We start from the raw sequence: 18,245 nt of genomic DNA, 5'->3' as shown, positions 1-18,245 counted from the left end.
GGGGCACAGGATGCGGGTGCATCAAAGCTGGGAGCGGGGGCTCTGCACTATCACCACTTGCCAGCTGGGGCAGGGGGACACAAAATGCGGGCACGGCAGCACTGGGATTGGGGGCTATGCCCTGCTGCCACTTGCCCCCTTCTGCCCAGAGCGACTTGTGTCCGCATCCTGCCCTCCCCTCTCCTTGGCTGGGCAAGCAGCAGCAGGACAACCCCCCTGCACCAAGTCCTGCTGCGCCCGTGTCCCGCACCAAAGCTTGGTGCCTTTGTATATAGGTAATGTCACTCTTCAACAAGTAAAATTAGCTGGCTAAAATCCAAAACTCAGGAATGCAACTTCCTACTTTTAGTTCATTTGGTTTGTTTCTGTCTTTAAAATCACATTTTCTCAAGTGGAATTTAAAATGACAAAAGCATGGATGCCAATAATTGCTATTCCCACTGACCCCTGTCTAATACATTCTTTTATTTGTAAGGAACAGTGACAGGTCCATCACAGACTCAAGAACTAAGCCCTGATCCCTTCAGTCTTAAGGCAGTGCCTTAACCACAAAACATCGTTTCTTTTTAATGTTATTACATCACTTACAACTCCAGTAGCACAGTCGCAGCAGACATTTAGGGTGAAATGCTGGCTCCACAGAGGTCAATGAGAATTCTGTTGTTTCACCTATAGTGTTTATTTTCTCAGCTAATAACACAGCTGTTTTTATAGAGAGCTGTGACTTTTTCTTCTCCAGCTCTAGACTTTTTCTCAGCTCATTTTTCATTTCTGTGATGATCCTCAACTCCTGGGATATTCTCTTGAGTGGCATATAGACTACATATGCATAAAAAACACCCGAGGCAAAGGTTTTAGCTCACTACATATAATTTACTTCCACATTAATTTGCAATTTACTAGTGTGCGGGGCTGCAAGGTTTTCTTTCAGATCAGTCACCACCATATGCAGACGGTGGTGGAACTTAATGAAAGCCCTCCCAGTTTTGCTGTGCATATTTTCATCTCCCCCTTTTCCATTGTATAAAGGCTAGTATTTAAATTCTTTCCTTTCTGCTTGGACAACATTTCAACACTGGCAGTCAGTGTGAGTGGGGATGATCCCTTCGGTCTGCATTAAACAGCTGTGTAAGTTGCCCTAATAGCTCTCTAGGAGACATGCTGGAGTCCCAGAAACATATTTCAGTTGGCAAAATCCAGACAGTTCCCTCATGCATTTTGTAATTTTTTTTAAATAAAGTTATTTTGGGGTCAGGGAGCAATAACCAAGTTCTCTGTACTTGGAACTCTTGCCAAAGTTCACAGGACCTTGCTTGAACACAATTCAGTATTTCATAGACCTTATAATTCATACAAAAAAACTTTGCTTCTTTTATAGCAGAGTTATTTGGTGACTTTATTTTTACTATGAAGTCTTCTGTGCTTTTAAATCTTTGTTTTGTACATTGAACAGCTGCAAATATCTTGTACAATTTAATATCTTTCCACTAATTAGAATTTGGGATCAAATGGTGACAATATTGAGGGCTGTTAGTCCTCGAAGCCCAATAATCATGGTGTTGAGGACTTGCAGAGCTTTCCACTAGGTACTGGTTTACCACCCAACCCCACCTAGTTTCTGAAAATTACATGTAAAAAACTGCAGACGCAGCGGTAAATTTCAAAACTGGACTGTATTACTGAACAGGTAAGGCAAACACGAGGATATGACACACATAGACCATAGCAACCAATAACACCACAGGGTGAGGGATAACCAACAGAGACAACAGACAGAGGGTGAAGTAGACCCTCTGATCACACGGTGGCTTCGCAGGAATTGTCAGCTTGATGGAGCCCTTGCTGCGGTTCCTCTTAGGCAGTACCGTAGCAAGGGAGGGAGGCGAACGGGACAACCACCCTGGGTGCCGAAGCAAAGGGTGCCAGCAGGTGCTGCCCAGCTGGGGCGGGGTGCAGGATGGAGTTGTGAGTGGCTCGTTTTGGAGGGGGCGTGGAGATGGCGGGGAGGGCAGCTCCCACTGCTGCGTGTTCTTCTGGGCAAGGATGGGAGGGGTGTACCCCTGGATCTCCGCACAGGACAAGGGCAGGCTGCCACTGCGGGTGCCAAACTTCCTTGCTACAGTACTGCTCTCAGGATACTGAGCACTGCAAGGACCAAAGGGGTGGGTAATACTTTATCCTTGACAGAGATGATGGGGTTCGATGGTCACCCAGACTGAGGTCCTGTTGCTCAACAATGCTCCCTTCTCAAAGCAGCACTATAAATACTCCTTCCTCAGAGAAGCGCTTAATCCACCAGGACATCAATCATCTCACAGTCAAAACCCACTGGACAGATCACACCATTCCCTTCCAGATTCCCTCATGTATACACAACTCACTCGCACACTATTCCAGATGCACACACCACAGTTGCACACTCCAGTCACACAATCCTAATCAACCCTCGTCTTACAGGTGCGAGCCCCTTTTTTCAAACAAGTCACTCCACTCATGTCAATCATTTACCAGTCAATCAGTCTCTCAAGAGCCCTATCAATCATTTGTTGATCATCATGCACTTCAGAGCTAATGTATCTATACCAATAGCTTCATATTCACTTTGGCAGAAAAATCATTATATAACCAATACTTAAATTGCACATGCTCCCTTAATTGTGTCAATATGGTCGAAAGGTGAGCTCTTTTCTGAATCTTCCTAGCCTCCTCTTCACTGAGCATGTGCAAAACTTACTCTGTTCACTTAACCAATACTTGAACAATGTAAACAACTAGTAAAATTGTGTAGTCAGGCCAGGGATGAGCCATCCAAGACTAACAACATTTACACATATACTATGAAGTACTATAAAGATTGAAACTCAACTATTCATCAGAACAAATGAACGAATTCCACTATAACATGCATTATCCTTACCTCATTCTTGTGTTTCTTCGGGCACATCTACATGTTGCCCTATGTCACCATAGCAACATGCTACGGCGATGTATGATGCAATACGGCTATGTAACGATCACGAGTCTACTACACATGATCGGCATCTATTTTGCCATAGTGGTCTGCTCCTCCATTTCAGCATGCAGCTACGTTGAAGTTGCGGCAAAAACCGTGCACTGCGTGCATGGCGAGGTACCAGTGTCACCATAGGGCAACGTGTAGATGCGCCCTTCATGTACTATTTTGCAGCACTTCTTACTATGGTTTGGGTGTTCCAGTGGCCATATTGATGCATAAGCACAGACTCATACCTCGGGTCTTCATTCTTTTTGTCATGTGGATAGATTCTCAGTTTTTAGGGTTCCTAGCCCCCATGGTTGCAAAAAAACAGCAACTTAGAAATGTGGTCTGAATTTAATTAGCACAGTGGCATTTGCCTGAGGTTGCATAGAGCCTAAAACATTTGCTTTGAGAGATCTAAATGCATGATGAATTAATAAAGGCTTATCTTCAAGGCCAACAATTCACTTTGGGCAGAAAGGGGCTCCAGGCTACCACGCCTATTGCTCTTGAAGTGTGTGTGGGAGGGGGAGACTCTACAGGGCCGGAAGGATGCCCATGATGTTGCCTCTTACCCCTGGAAGCACAGAGAGGTTCCTTGAACACCTGCCCTCTCCATCCATGGTGTCTGGGTGGAGCTGGAGGGCTACATGTGGAAGTGTGTTTAGGACCCTGGATTGCATTACTCCGATTCTGGGTATCTCGGGCACCAGTGTAATATTCATAAGGCTCTAGTGTAACAAAGGATCTTGTGTTGGGATCCTGATAAGTGATTATGAAATGTAAGACCTCAAGTTTACCTCATGTTTTGGAGCTGAGTTTGGGTTTGTGGCAAGAGATACAGTTGTCTGAGTTTTTCTGTTTGTTTTTAGTTTAAGACAAAATACATGCTTTAATATTAAAAACGGAGAACTTCAACTCTAAGAATTTTTTCTTCCTATACTATTCTACACTATTAATCTTTATTTAAAAGAAATTCTGGCTTAATAAAGCTTTTCTCTGGGATCTACATTTAGGTCTGCATTTGTCTGTTTGTGCAAAGGTTTAATCTACTCAGAATTAGGGGCATTAATCCCTGATCATTTCCATAATAACAGCATTTAGGAATATAAATCCATTTATATGAATCCAGTGTCTAACTTGCATTACATTTTATTTTTGTTAGGTAAAATTCTATGGTGATCTAGATATTTATATTGCTGGCTTTTGTCTTAATGATGCTGTAATACCTCTTTCCTGTGTAAGGTTCATGGTCTATATATACAACAGTTTTTATAACATAAACCATAGAGCTGATTTACCATTATCCTCGTTTTATGCAGGTTGGACTTTATTCATTGGATGTTAAGCTGGTGTAATGGAATGGAGAATCAGGTCCTCTTAATAAAACCAAGCATCTTCTCCATGCTGTCTTACAGATTTGGGGTATATATTCCTTTTGATCAATGATAATGCTTTAAAGTTCTCTGAATTCCTGCACTATTGGCTTAGAAATGTTCTGTTCATCATCTACCCCATTTCCATCTCCAAGCTGATTTTGGATTCATGTGCTTGTTAATGAAATTTGATGTTGTTTGTTCATCTTAAAATACAGTTGATATGCAAAATGACACACACTGACTGTATATGATTTGCAAACTGCTTCTTTAAAATGGATGATCTTGAATATTAATGAAACAGACTTTCAAACAAATTGCCACTTTCTTTCCCTCCTTTTTTCTTAGGTGGGTGCCAAGGATCTGACAACATAGAAATTATGAAAATAAATCCATTCCATCAAGTGCACAATTAATTATTCATTAGCTATTTGAATGGGAAAGTCTCAGTTGTTTTAAGAAAAATGTCATTCACCATCTACTCTGTATACAGTGGCCCCTGCTTTGATTTCTCTAGGTGGTGGTTATACATTTCCGATTATAACTTATTCAAAAGCCTGTTCTCCTTTAATTGGATCCTTTTAAACTAATCAGGCACTTTTCTCCCGTTTCATTTACATGCTGTTTTCTTGAGTGATATATCACGTGATGTATTTTTACTAAAGTACTTTTCTGTACAGCAAAAAACCCCTTGCATTTAGATGATGAGTACATGGTTAATATTCAGTATGTGGTCTTTGTTATATACAAGAAACTGGGATTGTTTGTTTATATTGCTCAGTGCCAATTTCTGAATGGAAGCTGTAGCCATGAAACCAAAGGTAAATTTAAGTCCAGTCTATATAATCGAAACATTTGCATCAGATTTAGTTAATTTGTATGTGTGTTTGTGTGTACACCCACCCTCCCAGTCAGCTATTCTGGCATAGTGCCTTGAGTCTGTACACACACATTTTCTGTTATAACTATGTCAGAGCCAGCTGGCTGGAAGGGTGGGTGGGATCAGATTTGGTTTGTGTATGTGTACATACACATATTCAAGTAACTGAGCTAAGGGTAGCTGCCTTGGGGGGTGGATTGAGGGTTATGGTGCCCAGCAGTACCTTGCATTTCATCATGGAGAAGGAGAAAGCACATAGAAATTTTTCAATGAATTGTACTTCTAAACTAAAGGGCTCAAATGGTTTCAAAACTGGGCAAAATGGGTGTCTGTACGCGTGTGAGGATGCTGCTCCAACATGCTGTAATTATGGAGCTGCTCTAATTAAAGTCCCCCCCCCCTCACTTGCATAACACATGTAAAGACACCCAATGTCCACATCTTCCAAAGCAAAGTCTATATAATCTTTCACTGTATAATAGGGGTGTATGAAATGGGCTGTATTCAATCAGGGACAGTGATTCAATTCATTGATTCGGATCACTGTCTCTGATTTGATTTGGCCAAATCTGAGTCTGAAGATTCAATGCTGATTTGGAGAATCAGCGATTCGGCCATAGACTCAGCTTTAAATGTTTTTTCTACATACCTCGAGTGAGGTACCAGTGCGGCTTGTGAACGCTGCGATGGTGGGGCGGATGGGGTGTCCCACAGGAGCGGGGGGAGGGAGGGTCCTCTGTGCTCAGTGGTGAACCCAGAAGTGGACTGGAAGTACTTCTGGTCCATTTTCCATGGGGGAGTGCACTGGGGGGTCTCCCCATGCCCCACCAGCTCAGCGATCAGCCACGGGGGGACACTGGGTGCCCCCCTGCAGACCCAGGAGCCACCAGTCACCAAGCTGGGGGGCCACAGGGGGGCCCCCCAGCACACTCCCTGGCAGACCTGGAATTGGACCAGAAATGCTTCTGGTTCACTTCCATGTCTGCTGCCAAGTGCGCTGGGGAGCCCCCCGTGCTCCTGTGGGAAACTCCATCCGTCCCACCATCGCAGCATTCATGAGCTGCCTGCTACTTTGAGGTATGTCAAAGTTTTAAAGCTGTGTCTATGCCCGAATCTCCCAATCTTTCCAAATCAATTTGGAGGGTTCCGATTCGATTCGGAGAGATTAAAGGGTCTCCTGATTTGATTTGGATTTGGAGAGTCGGCCACCGAATTGGGCTGAATCTCCACCAAATAGAATCAGGGACTGAAGCGTTGCACAGCCCTACTGTATAATCATCAACCGTGCACCTGCTTTTACAGTTAATTACCCTGTCACTGAGAATAATTTCATCAATCAGTTGTCTCATTGGTGTGAGAGGAGATGACAAGTCATAGGAAGTGAGTTTTCTGTGCTTGTCATGTGACTAACACTGTTATCTTGATCTTTGTCTTGAGCCAATAAAAGCTTCTTTTTCAAACAAGTCCTGAGCATTGTGTGGTTAGATACATTTGAGAATCAGTAGTGTCTGACTGAGCAAGCGATGCTGAAATTTTTTTAGCAAACAAATGTCTAATCAGTTACACAAAGGAGATCACATACAATGTGCTAATCAGATATAGTGAGGCTATTTCAGCGGTAGTCATGTAGCTTCAAAGAGCAAGAACAGATGCCCAAAGATATGGTTGATAATAAAATCAGAAGCATCCCATTCTATGTAATTTATTCAGTTTACTGTGCTCTTTATCCAATTTGCCATATGCTGTGAGAGATAAATTTTGTGTATATGTTCTTTTCTCTTTTATACTCTGATCATTACACCAAAATGTTGAAAAGTTCCTTGCGGGAATGCTAAGCATGTGATGGAAAACTTGAGAGAACAAGGATATTAAAGATAGGTTTTTACCTCATCCTTGACTATAACACAGGCCATTTAACATGGGGTGTTTACACAAGTTACATTTTTCACGTGATCAGGCCCCTGAAAGCGCTCTACAACTATGACATCACACATGTGCACAGCTGCAGAGTGCTTTTAAAGTGGTCGATTGTGCAAAAAATTAACCCTTGTTAAATGAGGTATTAGATGACGGTGCTTTAAAATGGAGTGCCTTAGGGAACTTGTGTTCTCTTGAGGTTTAATTTTTCACGCTTTGTGGTGCTGGAAGGAGGAGGAAGAGTAGGGGGAAGGGGAGGGAGCAGCAGAGCTGCCGGCTGGGCTGGAGCTGGAGGGAGAGGCAGGGTGGAACGGAGCCCCTCTGCCTCTTGGGGGCCCCCCAGCTACCCGGCCTGGGGTACTGAGGGGAGTTGGGCCAGGCCTGTGAGGCGAGGCAGGGGCCCCCTTCCTCTACTCCCTGCCTGAGCCTTTTGATAGAGGTGGCAGCAGCTGCTGGCTCAGTTTGGGTTGGTGGGAGCTGAGGGGAGCAGGTGGGGATGGAGTGGAATGGAGCCCCCTTGCCTCTCAGGACTGGCCTGGCTCCCCCCAATACCTCAGCTGAATTAGCTGGGGCAGGATGCTGCGAGGTGAGGGGACTCTCTTCCACCCTGCTTTCCCCCCCCTCCAGCTTTGGCCAGGCAAGGTCTAGCTGGGAGCTCAATGCTGCTCCCTTCCCTCCCTCCCCTGCTGACAGCTCTGGAGATGGGGAGAGGGGCAGGGCTTGGCAGCCTCCTCTGGGCCTGCTGGAGTGCCCCGGCATGCTGGCCAGGGCCTGTACAGGCAGGCGCGAGCCCCCCTACCCAACAGGCAAATGTCTGTTGGCGCGGGGTGGGGGCTCTAACTCATGGCACTTTTTGTGTAAAGTGGCATGAGTCAGAGTGGGGCCCTAAACATCTGTAGGCACCCATGGGTTTGGCAGTTTTACTAGCGATGTAGGTTGGGTGCTGCACTGGAGCAATAATTTGCCAAATAAACTGCACTATGTAGGCATGCTCGGAGGATGCGAAATTGCTTCTTACTCCCTTCTCAACTCAACAGCCAAAAGGTAGGGTAGGATAAAGGGTAAAAAGTTGGCTTTTCCTTTGTTTTCCCTCAGGTTTCACTTTCTTTTAGAGCTCAGCCAGAATATAAAATGATGGGTAGTTGTACAGTGCCCGGGGGGGGGCGGGGAGGGGAAGGGGGGTAACAGCTTCAGTCCTTTGCTCTTGCAGAGCTCTTTGGCTCTGGACACCCATCGTTTTTCAGGGGGATGTTGGAACAGTGTGAGAAGCCGGGGATTCTTCCAGCCCTCCTCCCCAGCCCGGGCTACAAGGGCTGGCAGATGGCAAACTCTTCCAAAGCATAGTACTGTCTGTCAGGTGTGGGGCAGTCAATGGGGGCTGACCTTCTTTGGTCACGTGGGCAACTTTTATCTACTGAGCTCCCTTAAAAATACATGACACTTTCTCAGTTCATCTAAACATCCCCTGTAGTGCTGCTATAGTGTTGAAAATAGCCAATTTTGAAAATTAATTTTATTTCTAAAGGGACCTGCCTGTTGTGTTTTCTATGAGGATAAACTTCATGTCAGAAATGTCAGGGAGATAGAAGGCAATAATAAAACATATTTTTTTCCTGAAGAACAACAGAACGTTCACTTGAAGGCAGACGATCAGAGGACACGGTCAGAATGCATAATTTAGAGAATGTTAAAGAGTAAAACTTGAAATATGAAAGAACAAAGCCTGCAGTTAAATTAAATATCCAATTAAGCTATCTTCTTGGCTGCAAAATATCTTCTTGACAGACAATTAGTTTTGGGCAAGTCAAACATTTCAGCTATGCATTCATATAGGGCAATTAAAGAAACTAATCTATATTTGATGTGAGGAAGAGGTACATTAATTGGAAAGTTTTGAGAATGAATATGAAAGCATAACCTATGCAGGTTTCCCTGCCATGGAAACGGCAAATGCACTGGTAAGAGGTTATGTGATTTTCTAGATGACCTATTTTCCCTTATCTCACTTCAAGATGTCTCTGGTGGGATAATATTATTGATTTCTGATTAATACTGAAGACACAAACTGCCAATTTGCTTTTAACAGGAAGTCATGAAAGCAGAGTGCAAAGGATTGGAAATCTATTGCTGTATGTTGCTTTGCTGAAATAGGAGCCTGAGCTCCCTGTCCATTCAGATCTTTTTTTTACCTCCATTTTCCAGGAGCCCCACCTTTGACTTTGAGCTACCCTTCTCTGACACCAGAAGTCAGCAAGTGTTTACGCCTCCACCAGATTGCCTGTGTATGCCATCGCCTGTACTCTACCACTGGTAAAATCCTCTATCATATTTTCATCCCTGTATTTACACAATTTCCAGGTCTTGCTTCTAATACCAGCAATGCTTGAGCATCTCATGCCCATTCCTAAACAAGCCTCCATTTAATTCAGGATGCAGTTTATAATCTTCAAGTCAAATCCTTATCTGGTAGAAATACACACAGTCAGTGCAGTATATTTTAATTTATATACAATTAAAGGTTGGATGCTTTGGTTTTAAATGCCTCCAGGGAATGTCTGCAACCAAATGGGTTTTCCCTTGCTTTCTCATGTTTATCTGCCTCCTCTTTGCCCCTTCTCAGCGTCTCACAATTTTGCTGTGAGAATTGTAGAGCTCACATCATTTGGAACATCTGTTTCACTTCAAATCTTTGCTGTACACCTCAGTCTTTCCTTTCTTCCATCCCTTGTCTTTGTCTGTGTAGCATTTTTATATTTAAATTGGTAGCTGTGGTTTGCAGTCTTTTCAAATTGGTCTCAGGTGTGTTACTGCCAAGTACTGGATTTCATTAGTCCATAACAAAATCATAGGGCTAAAACAGTCTGTTTAAATACATTTTAAATGCTCCCCTCTCAGGGAGTAATCCCAGAAACACTTACCTTGAAGATCTGCGGTTTTTTTGGCCCCACATGACCCAGATCACTTTATGGCTTGTCTGCAATTTGCTCTGAGATAAAATATGCATGAAAAATGTCATATTGATTTATAAAGGTGTTTAGGTGCTTAAAGATGCAGATAGTGAGATTTACAAAAGTGTCTAAGTAGGTTGACTTGAAGTCATTGGGAGTCAGGTGCTTAACTTCCTTAGTAGGATTTACACAAGCACTGAATTTGATTCAGTAAATATGTAGTATGTAAATTCACAACTGTGCTCTGCCTTCTAAAATATTGGATCACATTCTGTAGAAATCTGACAAGACTGTAGCAGTTGCTCAGTAATACTGCTTTCCTTCTCAACTACCCTTGTGCAAATCAAGAAGTGAATTATAGCAGAGATAGGACAAAGTGCCCCCAAACCTTTTTTTATTATAACATGGGGGATTTTCAAGATAACTTTCTGATTCTAGTCTAAGCAAAGGAGGATAGGTATTTTGATGAATAGCAGAGATTCTTTTAAAATTGAAAATTTGATTGATACTTTGGTTGCAATTGTCAAAGGTACTGTGGGTAGCTTAAAAGCCTAGATCACTTAGATGAGAGGCAGGCAAAATATGGCCCGTGAGCTGAAGCCAGCCCGCCAGGCAATTTCATCTGTGCCATGGGCACCCACCAATTAATTGTACCCACCCAGATGGCACACCCCCTCCCATCCTTGTGTGCCAAAGGGCCTGACCTGGCCTGGATGCACAGCTTGCAGGTGGGGCTGCTGCTGCAGCTGCTGGGGACCTGCTCTGCTTTCCTGGCCTCCATCGGCTCCTCCTCCTGTCCCTCCTGTTAGATGCTTTGGAAATTTTACCCTTCATAGGGAACTTTTTATTTTTTAAAGAAATTGTACTTTATCCTTCATGCCTATTTACCCAAGCTCCCAATGCCTGAAAGCTTTGGTTGTAAAAGGACTGCAGGTTTTGAACCGTTCTTTGTGCTTTTTCCTCATGTATGGCTTACAGCAGTGGTTTTCAACCTATGGTCCATGGACCCCTGGGGGTCCACAGACTGTGTCAAAGGGGTCTGTGAGAGATGACTACAATTAATTAAAAGTATGTGAATACCCACACTTACAATTCAAAGGGGAATGCATCTCCATTTGAAATTTCCAAAGGAACCTTGCCTCCATTCAAAATTTTTTTAGGGGTCTGCAAATGAAAAAAGGTTGAAAACCACTGGCATACAGAATACTATCTTTTATCAATCTGGGTATCATGGTTTTCATAGTTTCTAGGGTCAGAAGGGACCTGGGCAGATCATCTAGTCCGACCCCCTGCCATGGCAGGAAAGAGTACTGGGGGTCAAACGACCCCAGCAAGATGGTCATCTAACCTCCTCTTAAAAAGGAGGTATGTCTAACCTCCTTAGGCTTCTCCTTCAGCTTGTCTCTAATCTGCCTGTCTAGGAATTTTTTCCACACCTCATCGCCATCGTGTCTGAAAAGCTGAAGGAGAAGCCTACAACGTCTATAAAAAGCGTTTCTACAGCTGAACGATATCAGTTCATCACTTATCCCTCATCTTTTGACAGCAACCCCCCTGCTCCCCAAAATGTGTTTGCTCAGTAACCTTAAAAGGGTTCAATTGATTTGATCCATTTTAGGTGGTGAAAACTGCATCTGTGCTGATAACTTGCACGCCAGATTCTAACTCAGTGCAAATTAGAATGGCTGAGTTATATAAAGCCCTTGAAAAAAAGGGCTTATAATGGAAATGGCAACTGACCATTAACTATAGTGGCGCTACCAGCCACGATGATAATAAATTGTTTTGACTTCATGAAATGGTGACATAAAGAAAGCACATTTGGTTTTAGAGCATAATTAGCCCATTATTCTACTTCCTGAATTTTGTTTTATTACTCTTTCTCCTAAAATAAATTTTATTACAACCATGAGCACATTAAGCCATAACAAAGTCTGTCCCATGGGCAAGCATTTGCAGTTTTAATATATTCTTTGTGTATGTAAGACAAGCTATATATTATGTGACATGTGCAAGGACCATAAAACCAGCCAGTGATTGAAAATGCTAATATATCACTGTAATCACAGCTCAGAAGTTTGTGCAGGTTTCCACTTTAAATCCTTACTAAGTGAACATATTGCCGGATGCATCAATGCAACTGTACAATTTTATGCTTTTGAAGGTTTTTCAAATAGGAAAGACATTATACATTGTGTAAAGCTTTTTAGCTTACCAGAACCTCTTGCATTGTTTTTCCCTGTTAACCAGTCTGATGCTCCAGTCTGCTAAGGTGCTGAGTTCTCTGAATGAATACAAAATGAAAGGTCACAGCACCTCTTGCAGCTCAGCGCTTTGCGGGGCCAAACCCATCATGGAATATTGCTGGGGTTAAGCTGCTGTGTCTTCAGTGTTAGCATAAAGTTGTTCTAGGAAATATGTAGATAGTTTGTGGCTAGTAACCATGTCAATCCTCTGAACAACCAGACTTCAGAAGTTCAACTGAAATAAAATAACCCCTAAACCCTAATCTCAGGAATCCCTTCCTCAGGCTCCTGGCAGACATTACACTTAAGACATTAATCACGTCTTCAATAAGAACCCAGCCACACACTCAGGCAATTAATGGCATGTCAAAATGGGAAACCAGCCATAAAATTATTCCTCAAAATATCCATACTATTTTTTGTGACTGGTTTCCACTGCACTTTAAACTTAATATGTGGCAGGGTCCCTGCAATGCAGCCTGATGCTGGCTGCAGGTCCGGGCTTGGTTTATAGCTCCCCATGTTGGCAGGCTGACAGCCATGTGGTGCAGCTCTGCACGGGGCTGCACCCTATTGGTTTCAGGGTGTCCAGTCAAAGGGAGCTTGTCAGCTGAGTCTTGGAGAGTTGCAGGGTTGCCTGTGACTTGGCGGGTTGAATGCCTTGCCCTGTGGTTCCCATGGAGCTGCAGAGCAAGGCACTTGACACTTCCTGGTGATAGAAACCCTGGGATTTGGGAGAGGTTTGGTCTTCTGATCCCAGGGTCCCTGTATCCTGGGACCTTTAAAAACCATGTACGCAGCTCTGCTGCATGCCTGGTTTTCTGACACCCCTGCTGCATTGAGACCCTGGGATTGGGACACCACCCAAATATCCTGGAGTCTTGGTGTGCCATGACCTTAAACAGCGCATGTGTAGTTGGGCTGCACACAAGGTTTTCTGACATCCTGGTGCATGGGGTTCTGGGACTGACCTCAGTATGGTCCAGAGGCTGGCACTGACAATTAGCTGATTGTTGGTCCTGGTCTCTGGACTGCACAGTATGGAGCTGTGTGCACCTGGCTTTTAACTTGCTGGTGCAGAGGGAGCTCAGGATTATGATCATGGTTGGGGATCGTGATTCCTGGTTCCCCTTGTACTGGCAACTAGTATTGGCATGATTAGGATTTCATCCACAATCCCAAAATTGCATGCCTTGCTATGCACGTGTGGCATAGCAACAGGCACAATTGTTGGGATCAGGTATCAGATACTATTCTGCTATTAAATGAACTTGTGCCACAGGCCTGAGAAAGGAGCATGCCCAGAGCTAGGGCTTTAAGTAGCAGGCCATAACAGTGCCCTATGTCTTATCATAAAGATTTTTTCTCTCTCTTTTTAAAGCCTTACTATGCCTAAGGAAAAAATTTGTTTTAAATACCACTTTGCAGCGTGCAGCAAAAGGCTGCCCTCAAGCACTGCTCTCTGGGTGGCTTGCATTGGTACTAATACAGTATGACTGTCTGGTTAGTTCATGCTGTTATACACTTTGACTGCTCTCATATGTGTCCACCCCCATGCAAATTTCATGGGGGCAGGGAATTGCATTTTTAAAGAACCAATTTAATCATAATAGTGGCTTGGACAATGGGGTTAGTGCAGATTACAAAACAGGATGAAAAGGCATGAAGTGGAAAGCAGTGCTAATAGTTCAGAATTATTTGTAACAGGCATGACTGAATAAATGATGAGGAAATATTATTCCCGACCAGCTTACACGGAAAGGCAGTTATTTGGAATAAGAATATGTCAAGATGCTACTACTGTCTGTACTGACTTGAGGTTACTGGACTCTGGCAAACATATATTTATAGTTTTTGTTTCTTTGTTATTTTTTGAAGCCAGAAGGGATGGCTATGATCATCTAGTCTGACCTTCTGCATAACATGGACCACAGGACTTTCCTAAATGAAATCCAGCCGCAAGCCTTACAGCTCTGCTTGAACACTTGGCTTGACCTTGAAGTCCATATACACTCACAACTCCCACTGGAAGTCCATGCTGCCAGACTACTCTCTGGAAGCACAGTTTATTATAAGACTGGCAAATGCAATAATACTGCAGAAAATAACATTTACATACATACACACATGCTACCCCTCTATGCCATGTTTATAGATTTGGAATAAAAACCTTTTCAAATGATGGCAATATTCTTTTTCTTTTCCCCCTGAGGTAATGAATATAAAAATTGTTAGCTCTGCTAAAAACAGTAGAGTTATTAGCTGTAAATGCAAAATGTAACAGAGTCAATTCTAGCTTTATTTTTTAGATAAAGTCCCATAAGGAACAGTAATAAAGTGGGGGAAAAGGAGAGAAGGCAGAAGTCAGGCAACAATCAGAAGCTAAATTCTGCTTTCCTTCACACCAGTGTGGTGCCACTGAATAACCATGTTGCTCCAGGGACAGCAGAGTTTGCTTTGATACTGGGTATTAAGAAGAATGGAGCACTGAAAATATCTTGTACTCGGCAATGTTTTGTCAAGAATCTGTAACCAAATTCAGAGGTGGTTCAGCCCTCTACTCTATGATGCTGGCTTTTAGTTGCATAACTGTAATAACTCTCCTGTAAAGTTTGTGCCTGAAAGCATTCCCTGAGGGCTTAGTCCTCTCCTTGGTTCTACTCCATGAGCGTGTCTTTTTGGTCCTGATGGAATAAATCTCTTCAGGCATGTCTACACATCGCTGTACGGCGACGTTGCTACAGCACCATGCCTTAGTGCTTTCTTTTGGAAGTCTTAAAACACGGCACAATAACTGCCTGCTAACCAACGTGCTCATGGTTAGATTTCACTGCTATGTCACCATAGTGCAGCGTTTCCCAATGTTTTCTGCCCCACGGCACACTTACCCAGCCTTCTCCGCCCCACGGCACGCCTGCCAAATGTGGGGAGCAGGGGGTGGTGAGCAGCCAAACACCGAGCAGAGGGATGGGGGTATTGGGGCGGGCGGGCCAGGGTGCAGTGACGGCATGGGGCGGTGGTGGCATCAATGCCTGTAGCCATGCCCCCCCCGAAGATTCTGCAGCACACCTGGATATGGCGGACGGCACACTGGTTGGGAAACGCCGCTGTAGCGGCACACTAAAGCATTCAAACATGCTGCTATGGCAACATAGCTGCCGATCATGTGTAGACCCACATGATTGCTGTGCCATATGGCATGCCATGTAGAGTGCCATATGGCATGCCATGTAGCATGCCATACAGCAACATAGGACGATGTGTAGACATGCCATTAGTTTCTCATCCAGAGCTCTTATACCTTAAGTCTGTCTCTCAAGCTTTTTTCTCCCTGCTCCCTAAGCATTAGGGGCCAAATGCGGCTGCTCTTTCCCCATAAAGTATTACCAATTTGTCACACATTCTAAATCATGTTTGTTGACCTCAGATGGGCAGTTTCAATTTCTGCAATGGCCTTCCTATATCATGGTGACTGGAATGGCATATAATACCCCAGAGCAGATCTCTCAGGTGTTTTTTATGTTACCGATTTGTGTCCAGCTCATATGTATTAAAATAATGAAACCAGTGAGAAGGAAGACGAGAACCATTGGCAGTGTTTGTGGCCTCCTGAGTACTGGGGAACCTACTTTAAAATAGCCTGTTCTCCTCCAGCAGACCTCCATAGTTATCAATTAGGAGACTACACGCAGACAGCTCCTGTACAGCACTACATACAACAAAAACTTATGCTTATGTAAGAGAGCAATTTATTGTTCTGGCAATTATGAATTCATGAAACGTTATGTGTATTATTCTGAAAATAAATAGAATCATACTAATATTAAGTGAGAGCTGTATAATTCATGCCACGATTAAAATGATTTTATAGCATATTATTACATGCAAAATTAAAGGGGAGCAAAAAGGTGGGATCCAACATTTCACTTGAAGGAGAGCACAGTTTTTTTATTGCTTCCATATTCTGTATTAGGAAGGTCCTGCTGAGAGATGATTTGCTTACCTTACTACCTCTTTTTAAGCTAGTAAGGGACAAACGGGCCAGAAGTTGGACCGTTATAAAAATGAATACATTATTCATGAGGAAGTACTGACTTGTGTATTATACTTTGTGTATTCTGCCTTATATTTTTAAAGCCATCATTTATCTTTTTCATACTCTGACATTTTCTAAATCTCACTGAGCACCAGAGCTCACAGGTTGCTGCTCTCATTGGGATTTAGTTGTGTGTTTGACCTTGCCAGCATTCCTGGCTATTTTTATCGGGAAGATTGTGCTTGAAAGAGGTAATCTGTAACAGTTGTCCTTTAATGATTAATGTAATGGAAAAATAATGGAGAGATCTGGGGAATACATCTGGAGTTTTTCAATTAGAGAGCTTCTCACATTTTAATTAATTATCAGAAAGTTAGTCGATAAGGTATCATTATCCTTTTTAAAGATGTTAGGGTTTCTTTTCCTACTCTCAGAGAATATAAACTTAAGAAGAATATTGTTTTTACTGTGAATTGGTTAGACTATAAAAAAAAAATCCATGATAGACACTTTCAGTGCTTTCATTTCACATCTGTGTCAAGAATGAGACTGATCAATTCCCAACTAGAAAACTTGTTGAGCAGCCCACATGGGGATGTCTTCTGCTACCATGTCACTTGCTTCTTTGCACTTCTGTGAGACAGAAGATAGGAGGTAAGGTTTGGGAGGGCTAGGTATGAACATCTTACCGTATGAAATGCCAGTTCAAAGTTAAGTAAAACCTAAAATGGGATTAACTCTTCCATAGCCCGTTAATAAGTATCCTCATCCTTGAACAGTTCTGGGTCACTGCAAACTGGGAAGCATCCCTGTAGCATATGTTGCAATGTGTGTGACTTCTACTCTGGAGAGACAGGGACTTTGGATCTATCGCATCTCAAGGTGGGAACAACTGCCAGTTCCACAGAAATGAGTTAATCTGAGTGATTTTCATCAGGGGAATTTTTCTTCCTCAGTGTCATCCTCACCTAAGACTGGTTCTACGAGAGGCAGTAGAAGGGTCTATTCTCAGAATTACTTAAAAAAAAATCCATTATCTTCCAAAAGTCAGAGTTAATTATTAGATACATTTTAAGAATCTCCAGTATCTTCTATTGGAAACAAATGTTTTCATTGCACTTATTGCCAGTTGCAGCCCTTCTCTGCATGTGTGTGTGTGTGTATGTGAAATTATTTGGGCTGTTTTTGGAAGGGGTTTATATTTGGGGTTTTTTTTTGCTAATTCATACATCATCTATAAAATAATATTGAAATTGGCCAGTTGCTTCTATGCAGCTTGACAACTTGCATTAAATAGTAAATGCACTTGCTTAAACCATATTCATAAGATACAACCTGTTTAAGAATATGTTAAACATTTGTTCTATGTAACTCATGTGAGGCCTGATTTTGTTTCTCATATGGAAAGAAGATGAAGGCCAAAGTGACAATATGTAGTTTGTAACTTTAACTATTTTTCTACCTTGATTTATTTTAATAGCTAGGTAAGGACTCAGTGTTATTACTAAATCTCTCCATCATAGCTCTCTTGTATGGCCCCTGTTACCTTTAGTGTTTGAGTAGTAGGAGCTAAAGCAGTAAGAGACAGACCCAAGTCCTCAAAGTTATTTTGGTGCTAATATCCCATTTATTTCAGCAGATATTGATTTCAGTTGGAGTTAATAGCCTGAATTACCTGGAAAGGTGGAAAGGTTATGAGTATAAGTGACTGCTGAAGGTCACAGGAAGGCTATTGCAGAGCAAGGAACTGGATCATTATTTCAGGAGTTCAATAGTATTGCCCAAATCACTGAGTTACTTCACCTTCCTATAGTGGTCATCCAGCCCCAGTTTAATTAGTCCTT

At 42.8% G+C, this 18,245-nt stretch overlaps 1 long non-coding RNA gene across 1 annotated transcript in view; it reads left to right on the top strand.

The window, feature by feature from the left end:
- Positions 1-14,496, top strand: part of LOC102375136 — a 21,052-nt gene extending 6,556 nt beyond the window's left edge. The window contains exons 2-3 of the long non-coding RNA XR_324081.1: positions 9,374-9,481; positions 14,244-14,496. This is a non-coding gene — a long non-coding RNA (uncharacterized LOC102375136). The remainder of the gene's footprint in view (positions 1-9,373; positions 9,482-14,243) is intronic.
- Positions 14,497-18,245: the final 3,749 nt, after the last annotated feature.

Source organism: Alligator sinensis, unplaced genomic scaffold (genome assembly GCF_000455745.1).
Source record: "Alligator sinensis unplaced genomic scaffold, ASM45574v1 scaffold927_1, whole genome shotgun sequence".
Taxonomy (NCBI): Eukaryota; Metazoa; Chordata; order Crocodylia; family Alligatoridae; genus Alligator; species Alligator sinensis.
The sequence above is the reverse complement of the archived record's forward strand: the minus strand, read 5'-3'. Positions and strand labels throughout refer to the sequence as shown.